Source organism: Hydra vulgaris, chromosome 03, assembly GCF_038396675.1.
Source record: "Hydra vulgaris chromosome 03, alternate assembly HydraT2T_AEP".
NCBI classification, from domain to species: Eukaryota; Metazoa; Cnidaria; class Hydrozoa; order Anthoathecata; family Hydridae; genus Hydra; species Hydra vulgaris.
Window position 1 is genome coordinate 4,297,501 of NC_088922.1, and position 10,000 is coordinate 4,307,500.

A 10,000-nucleotide genomic window follows, 5' to 3' on the forward strand; every position below is an offset into this window, starting at 1 on the left:
TTTGTATATATATATATATATATATATATATATATATATATATATATATATATATATATATATATATATATATATATATAATATATACAAATTATTTTTGTATATAAATATATATATATATATATATAAATTTTATACAAAATTATTTTTTATATAAATTATATATATATATATATAAATATATACATATTATTTTATGTATATATATATATATATATATATATATATATATATATATATATATATATATATATATATATATATATATATATATCAGTAAATTCCCGAGTTATTCGAACCTCCAAGGGGTATAAGATTTTATTTCGAATAACCTGAAACTCGAATAACTGAATATGCTCTTTAAAATGACCTACTTTAAGTTTCTTTGAAATTTCAATGAAAGTAGAAAGTAAAAAAAAAAAGACACTTTGAATTTGGTGCTACTTCAGTTTTATCCTTGTAAAATAATAAATATTTTACAATTTATTGAAAATATAGTCCATTTTTTATTTATTTTTTGTTCCATAAATGTGTTTTTTTATCTTCAAGGGGAGCAAAAATTGTTTCGAATAACCGAAATTTTGAACAACTGCAGGTTCGAATAACTGCATTTCTGCATAACAGCGTTTGCATGAGTTTGTTAAAGAAAATTCAAAGGAAATAAAAATTGCTTTGAATAAGCAGACAATTTTAATAAGTGCCATTTCGAATAACCGGGAGTTTACTGTATAATAAATAAATAAATATGTATATATATAAATATATATATATATATAATTTATATATATATATATATATATATAATTTATATAAATATATATATATATATATACATATATATAATATATATGTATATATATAATTTATATACATATACATATGTAATTTATTTATCTATATATTTTATATATAAAAATAATAATCCATTTATTTAACCATAAAACTATGAAAATTTACAATAATATTTATAAACTCACATAAATAAGGTTAGGTGTCACTCATATAATTAAAAACTAGTCAATGGAGTGATACCTGAACCTATAATTATAAATTATATATATAAATAAGTTATATATATATATATATATATATATATATATATATATATATATGTATATATATGTATATATATATATATATATATATAAATATATATATATATATATATATATATATATATATATATATATTATATATTATATTTATAATATATACTAATTTATAACATATATATATACATGACTACTAATGGGACAAATTTTGTTTTTTGATTTAGATTCTGTATCTCAATGATATATTTGCTTATTGATACGATATCCTGTTAATCGTGTTTTTATACATTGCATAAATATATATGCAAACACTCACACACATATGTTTTAAAAAAAATATTTATATTTTTATATATATATCTATAAATTGTATATGTTAAGCTTTTTTATATTTATCATTGTATATTACTGTTTGTATTAAAAACTGATTTTGGATACATTGCGAGGGCAGATTTTAACTTACAATTTAGTTTTATTTGCCAATTCCATATATATTATAGCTACGTTTAATTACGTTTAATAATATTTTGCGATATTTTATACAGCGCATTTAAGCGTTGATTCAACGTTATATTTTAACCTTCCTCGCCGTCTTTGAGTCTCGTTAAATCGACGTTTTACTCACAACGTTACAAATCCTTGCAAAATAGACTACTTTAACAGCGTTTATGCAACGCTTTTTAGGTAACGTTTTTTTAACGCTAAGTTGCGACGTTTATTCAACGCTTTTTATGTAACGCTTTTGTAACGTCATTTAGTAACGTTTTTTCAACGTTACGCAATAACGTTTAATCAACGTCTATTAAACAACGTTACATATCTTTGCAAAATCGATTACTTTGTCAACGTTTCCGCAACATCTTTTGCAACCGGTTTTCAACGTTTATTCAACGTTGTCATGTTTGCTGGGAATTAATACCCAGCAAACATGTCAGCGTTGAATCAACGTTGAAAACCGGTCGCAGCGTAGAAAAAGCGTTACAGTCACATAAACAACGCGCTTTCAACGTTGAATCAATGTATAAATTATTTTTGTTTGTTTTTGTATACTAAATCGCGGTAAATTTAAACGTTGAATAAGCGTTGAAATTGTAACGTAATTTAGCTTCTCAAAAAAAGACGTTTATTCAACGTGGAATCAACTTACGCAAAAAGCCACTTTAAAGACGAATCAAAATCTATGCTTCACCAACGTTAAAAATAAACCGCTTTTTAAACGTCACATTTTCAACGTTGAATAAGCGTATAAATATCAACGTATATTATCTTCTCAAAAAATCGCGTTTATTCAACGTTGAATAAAAGTACGCAAATAATCACTGTAAAAACGTCGCAAAGTTGAAGGTTTATCAACGTTAGACATTAGCTGCTTTTTCAACGTATTTAAGCTATTTATGAAAAAACGCTTATTCAACGTTACATATACCAACGTTGAAAATGTGGTAGTTGAAAAACGTTGAAAAAGTGTTATTATGCCAACGTTAATTAAACGTTAATTTGACAACGTTGAGGAAGTGACACATTGAAAATTATTGTCTCATTAACTAGCCATTACAAAAATAATTTGCCGTAAAGAAAAGGCAATGAAAACTTAATAGAATGCATGCAGATAGTATAAAAAATATTTTTTAATAAAGTTATGTTTTATAACTTCTTTTTATTGCGGCTAATTTAAAACTTTTAGATTTTGCATCAAATTGTAAATAATATACATAAATCTCAGAGTATATTCGGTTTATTCAGGTTATTTTTGTTGATGATTTATTTATTTAAAAATGACCATTTTAATAAATTGCAAAGTTGTATTAAATATGTTATTTCTAAGTTAAAAATAGCACTTAATTTTCATAAGATTCAGATGTTTTAAGTAATATCAAAATTATTAAAACATAATAAGTCAGACTAAATTTAGTCTGCTAACAGACTAATTTTTTTATTTATTTGAAAAACTTTAAACGCCCTACCCTAATTATCAAGCAACTACTTCAATATAAAATCTTCAAACAATAATGAAAGTATGCATTATTAGGTTTTTTTTGTTTAAACACACGTTTGGATAAGTAACTTTATATCCATTTTTTTGAAAAACTTCTCACTTTAATACGAAAAGTATTAAGTCTTAATTATAGAGTTGATGTTGTATATTTAAATCTAACATTTATTTTTCATAATATATTTTTATTTATTTTATTAATATATATTTATGCATGTATAAATGGGTAAATTTATGAATACATATAAAAGAAATATATACATTTTTCATATTTTACTATATATATATATATATATATATATATATATATATATATATATATATATATATATATATAAATAAAGATAAATTTATATATAATATATATATATATATATATATATATATATATATATATATATATATATATATATATATATATATATATATATACATATATATATATATATATATATATATATATATATATATATATATATATATATATATATATATATATAATTATATATATTTATATATATATGTAAATAAAATGAATGATGTCTTTTTTTTAGATGATCTATTACAATGACTTCACAATCTTGGGCTTAAGTTGTTTGTTTTAAAAACAGATTGAAGCAGAGGCAGTTGCTCTATGTTGTTGGGAGGAAGATGGTTGGTTTTTATTGTCAACTGGTGTTCATGCAATGAAAGCTGCCTATAATAGTTTTCCAATTAGTTATTCATGAAACATGCTTAGAATTAAAAGAATTAAATTTACTGGAGGTCATTAAATTTTACATTGCATTATGAATGAAAAAACTGTTATAGTTTTATATTAATGGTGAAGTACTATATCAAATAAACATTTAATAAATCTTTTTTTTTTTTTTTGGGATAAGTAAAATTTTGAATCTGTTTATTGTATTATGATTGCCTTAATATATATCGTAATCTGTTTGCACTGGGTCTACATTTTAGTTTTTACATTTTTGTTTATATTGGTTTTACTAAAAAATTACTTATAAGTATCTAATATTAGATAAAGAAGTAGGCGAAGGATATAATTTTACGACTACAGAGTACTCCAAAAAAGAATGATAGTAATTATGTTAGTGATTGAATGTGTTCCTCTTTGCATTAATTTTTTTATATAGTGAAGATCAAATAAAACTGAATATTAACCATTAGTCATATCTGATTTTAATAATACTGTTTCATTTTTTTTGACATAAGATAATTTGATTTTAGGTGTAAGTCTATTTAGTAAAGTTCTGGTGGATTAAATGATCTAAGATAAAGGAATGATATAGTTTTAACTGGTTTCCATTGTATGAAGAAAGTACAATATATGATTTAAATTAGTGGTTTATAGTTACAACTATTGAAGTAAGTTTAAATTTGTTAATTTATGTATGGAATTGTGACTATTTTTAATTTTAAAATTTGACTTCCATAAAATGTATATGCCTATATTTATATATATATATATATATATACATATATATATATATATATATATATATATATATATATATATATATATATAAATATATATATATATATATATATATATATATTTATATATGTATATATATATTTATATATGTATATATATATATATATATATATATAAATATATATATATATATATATATATATATATATATGTATATATATATATATATATATATATATAAATTTATATATATATATATATTTATTTATTTATTTTTACTTTTTAAATTTAATAATAATTATACTAATTTAATAACATTTTTTTTTTATGTTGGCTTTGAGACTACTAATGGTACAAGTTTTGTTTTTTGATTTAGATTCTGTATCTCAATGATATCCTGGCTTATCGATGCGATATCCTGTTAATTGTATTTTTATATATTGCATAAATATATATGCAAACACTCACACATAAATTTTAAAGAAAATATTGATATTTTTATATATATATCTATAAATTGTATATTTTAGGCTTTTTTATATTTATTATTGTATATTACTGTTTGTATTAATTATTGATTTTAGAAATATGGCGAGGGCAGATTTCAAATTACAATTTAGTTTTATTGGCCAACTCAATATATATTATAGCCATGTTTAATTGCGTTTAATAATATTTTGCGATATTTTATACAGCGCATTTAAGCGTTGATTCAACGTTATATTTCAACCTTTACTCGACGTCTTTGAGTCACGTTAAATCGACGTTTTACTAACAACGTTACAAATCCTTGCAAAATAGACTGCCTTAACAGCGTTTATGCAACGCTTTTTAAGTAACGTTTTTTCAACGTTAAGTTGCGACGTTTATACAATGCTTTTTATGTAACGCTTTTTCAACGTTTAGTTGCGACGCTTTTGTAACGTCATTTAGTAACGTTTCTTCAACGTTGCGCAATAACGTTTAATCAACGTCTATTAAACAACGTTACAAATCTTTACAGAATCGATTACTTTGTCAACGTTTCCGCAACATCTTTTCCGACCGGTTTTCAACGTTGATTCAACGTTGTCATGTTTGCTGGGTTGTTGATGATTTATTTATTTTAAATTGACCATTTAAATAATATGCAAATGTGTATTAAATACTTTATTTCTAAGTTAGAAATAGCACCTAATTTTTATAAGATTCAGATGTTTTAAGTTATATCAAAATTAATAAAACATACTAAGTCAGACTAAATTTAGTCTGTTAACAGACGAATTTTTTTATTTATTTGAAAAACTTTAAACACCTTACCCTAATTATCAAGCAAATACTTTAGTATACAATCTACGACCAATAATGAACCCAGCAAACATGACAACGTTGAATCAACGTTGAAAACCGGACGCAAAAGATGTTGCGGAAACGTTGACAAAGTAATCGATTTTGCAAAGATATGTAACGTTGTTTAATAGACGTTGATTAAGCGTTATTGCGTAACGTTGAAAAAACGTTACTAAATGACGTTACAAAAGCGTTGCAACTAAACGTTAAAAAAGCGTTACATAAAAAGCGTTGAATAAACGTCGCAACTTAGCGTTGAAAAAACGTTACCTAAAAAGCGTTGCATAAACGCTGTTAAAGCAGTCTATTTTGCAAGGATTTGTAACGTTGTTAGTAGAACGTCACTTTAACGTGACTCAGAACGTCGAGTAAAGTTTGAAATATAACGTTGAATCAACGCTTAAATGCGCTGTTTAAAATATCGCAAAATATTATTAAACGTAATTAAACGTGACTATAATATATATTGAATTGGCAAGAAAAAGTAAATTGTATGTTGAACTCTGCCCTCGCAATATTTCCAAAATCAATTTTAAATACAAAAAGTAATGTACAATGATAAATATAAAAAAGCATAACATATACAATTTATAGATATGTATATAAAAATATAAATATTTTCTTTAAAAATCATGCGTGTGAGTGTTTGCATATATATTTATACAATATATAAAAATACAATTAACAGGATATCGTATCGATAGGCCAGGATATCATTGAGATACAAAATCTAAATCAAAAAACAAAACTTTTACCATTAGTAGTCTGAAAGCAAATGTAAAAAAAAAATGTTATTAAATTAGTATAATTATTATTAAATTTAAAAAGTAAATATATATATATATATATATATATATATATATATATATATATACATACATATATATACATATATATATATACATATATATATATATATATATATATATATATATATATATATATATATATATATATATATATAATTTATAATTATAGGTTCAGGTATCACTCCATTGACTAGTTATTAACTATATGAGTGACACCTAACCTTATTTATGTGAGTTTAAATATTATTGTAAATTTATATATATATATATATATATATATATATATATATATATATATATATATATATATACATATTTATTTATTTATTATGCAGTAAACTCCCGGTTATTTGAAATGGCACTTTTAAAAATTTTCTGCTTATTCAAAGCAATTTTAATTTCCTGTGAACTTTCTTTAACAAACTCATGCAAATGCTGTTATGCAGAAATGCAGTTATTCAAACCTGCAGTTGTCCAAAATTTCGGTTATTCGAAACAATTTTTGCTTTCCTTGAAGATAAAAAAACACATAAAAGGAACAAACAAAAAAAATAAAAAATGGACTATACTTTCAATAAATTGTAAAATATTTATTATTTTACAAGGATAAAAATGAAGTAGCACCAAATTCAAAGGGTCTTTTACTTTTTTACTTACTACTTTTATTAAAATTTAAAAGAAACTTAAAGTAGGTCATTTTAAAGAGCATATTCAGTTATTTGAGTTTCGGGTTATTCGAAATAAATTCTTATACCCCTTGGAGGTTCGAATAACCAGGAGTTTACTGCGTGTATATATATATATATATATATAATATATATATATATATATATATATATATATATATATATATATATATATATATATATTTATATATATATATATATATATATATATATATACATATATATATACATATATATATATATATATATATATATATATATATATACAAAATTATATAATTTTGTATATATATATCTATATACAAAATTATATAATTTTGTATATATATATATACAAAATTATATAATTTTGTATATATATATATATATTCAAAATTATATAATTTTGTATATATATATATATACAAAATTATATAATTTTGTATATATATATATATAAAAAATTATATAATTTTGTATATATATATATATACAAAATTTTATAATTTTGTATATATATATACATACAAAATTATATAATTTTGTATATATATATATATATACAAAATTATATAATTTTGTATATATATATATATATATATATATACAATATTATTTACGTCAGAATCTATATAACTGCAAAAATTTTAGTTTTTTTTAATTTGATTCGGGAGAGAAAAAAAAAACATTTATAACTCTTTTTAACTCAATGCAAAAGTAACTCTATTAAATGAACTTTGCTAACTTACAGTTTTCTGTCTAAAATAAATGTGGCAAAAGTAAGTAACATCTACATTTTTATTATGAAATATAATGCTTTGTCAATAACTTTTTACTTAAAAGTATTAACATCAAAAATATTTTGTTAAAGTTATTAACAATAAGCATTTTAAACTATATTTTTTGGAATTTATTTTTAGAAAAAGTTAAAATAATAATAATGGTTTATCATCAAAATTATTCATTGGACATCAGATCTCGGGTCACTTTTCATCGAAAAAAGGGCCTAACCTACAAGCAATGTGATGAAAAATATCAAATATCAGTAAGTGGTGTTAGGAAGATGTGTATAAAGTATGAAACAACTGGTTCTGCTGAAAATCAGAAAAGACTTGGTCGCCCAATTAAGACTTCAACAATAACCAATATCCTAATTGCACTGATAAAAAAAAAAAATTCAACAATAACCTAAAGGCACAATGTTGAAAATCTTAAATTAAATGGGTTCAATCGAACTCTACAGAGAAGACTTAATTAAAGTCGTTTAATAATTTAGGTGGTTTAAATAAACCTCCAGAAAAGTAAACCCCTCATTAGTCGTATAAGCAAAGAAAAACTTTTAGCATTTGCAAAACTGCATATTAACAAGTGTGAAGCATTTTGGAACTTAGTGTTATGGCTAGATGAGAATAAATGTCAAATACTTGACTTAAAAAACGACAAAGAGTTTGGCGCAGACCTTGTGATGCACTCCTAGATAGAAATCTTACAAAAACAGTCTAGCATGGAGGTGGTTCCCCTATGGCTCGGGGATGTTTTGATTCAAATAGTGTGGAAAAACTGGTGAATGTTGAATGTATAATGACAGAGAAGTTGTATGTTGATTGGCTTTCAAAAAATTATTGTCAATCAGTTTAAGAATTGATCGCAAATTTTTTTTTCACCATGACAACGACCCTAAACACACATGCAAAGTGACAAAACAGTTCCTAAAAAAAAAGTAAAGCTAACATCCTTTAATGGCCGCCACAAAGTCCAGACCTTAACCCTTTTGAAAATATATATGGGCAATTTTGAAATCTAAAATAATTATAAAATAGCTCATTTCATTTAAAAGAGTTACTTTTACAATGATTTAAAAAAAATTATATTTTTTTTCTTGATTACAATCAAATTTTAAAAAAACATACAATTTTTGAAGTTATGTAGACTCCAACGTAAATAATTTTGTTTTTATTGTTAGATTTCTGAATTTATCAAATATGTTAATGCTATACATATATATATATATATATATATATATATATATATATATATATATATATATATATATATATATATATATATATATATATATATATATATATATATATATATATATATATATATATATATATATATATATTAATTAAATATTGCTCTGTTCTTTTAAGAACATTGAGCACTCTATTTGTAAAATACACTAACATAATTTACATATATATATATATATATATATATATATATATATATATATATATATATATATATATATATATATATATATATATATACATATATACATCTATATATTTATATATATATCTATGTATACATATATATATATATATATATATATATATAAATATATATATATATATATATATAATACGTATATATATACATATATATATATATATATATATATATATATCTTTTTTACTAATTAATTTATGCTCTGTTCTTAAGAACATTGAGCACTCTATTGTAAAAGACACTAACATAATTTACATATATATATATATATATATATATATATATATATATATATATATATACATATATACATCTATATATTTATATATATATATCTATGTATACATATATATATCTATATATATATATATATATATATATATATATATATATATAAATATAAATATATATATATATATATATATATATATATATATATTAATACGTATATATATACATATATATATATATATATATAT

The 10,000-nt window shown here is 21.3% G+C and overlaps 1 long non-coding RNA gene across 1 annotated transcript in view; it reads right to left on the reverse strand.

The window, feature by feature from the left end:
• Nucleotides 1-6,327: 6,327 nt before the first annotated feature.
• The window catches only part of LOC136077629 (uncharacterized), a 5,322-nt gene continuing 1,649 nt past the window's right edge, over nt 6,328-10,000 (reverse strand). Inside the window, exon 3 of the long non-coding RNA XR_010637135.1 lies at nt 6,328-6,542. This is a non-coding gene — a long non-coding RNA (uncharacterized LOC136077629). The remainder of the gene's footprint in view (nt 6,543-10,000) is intronic.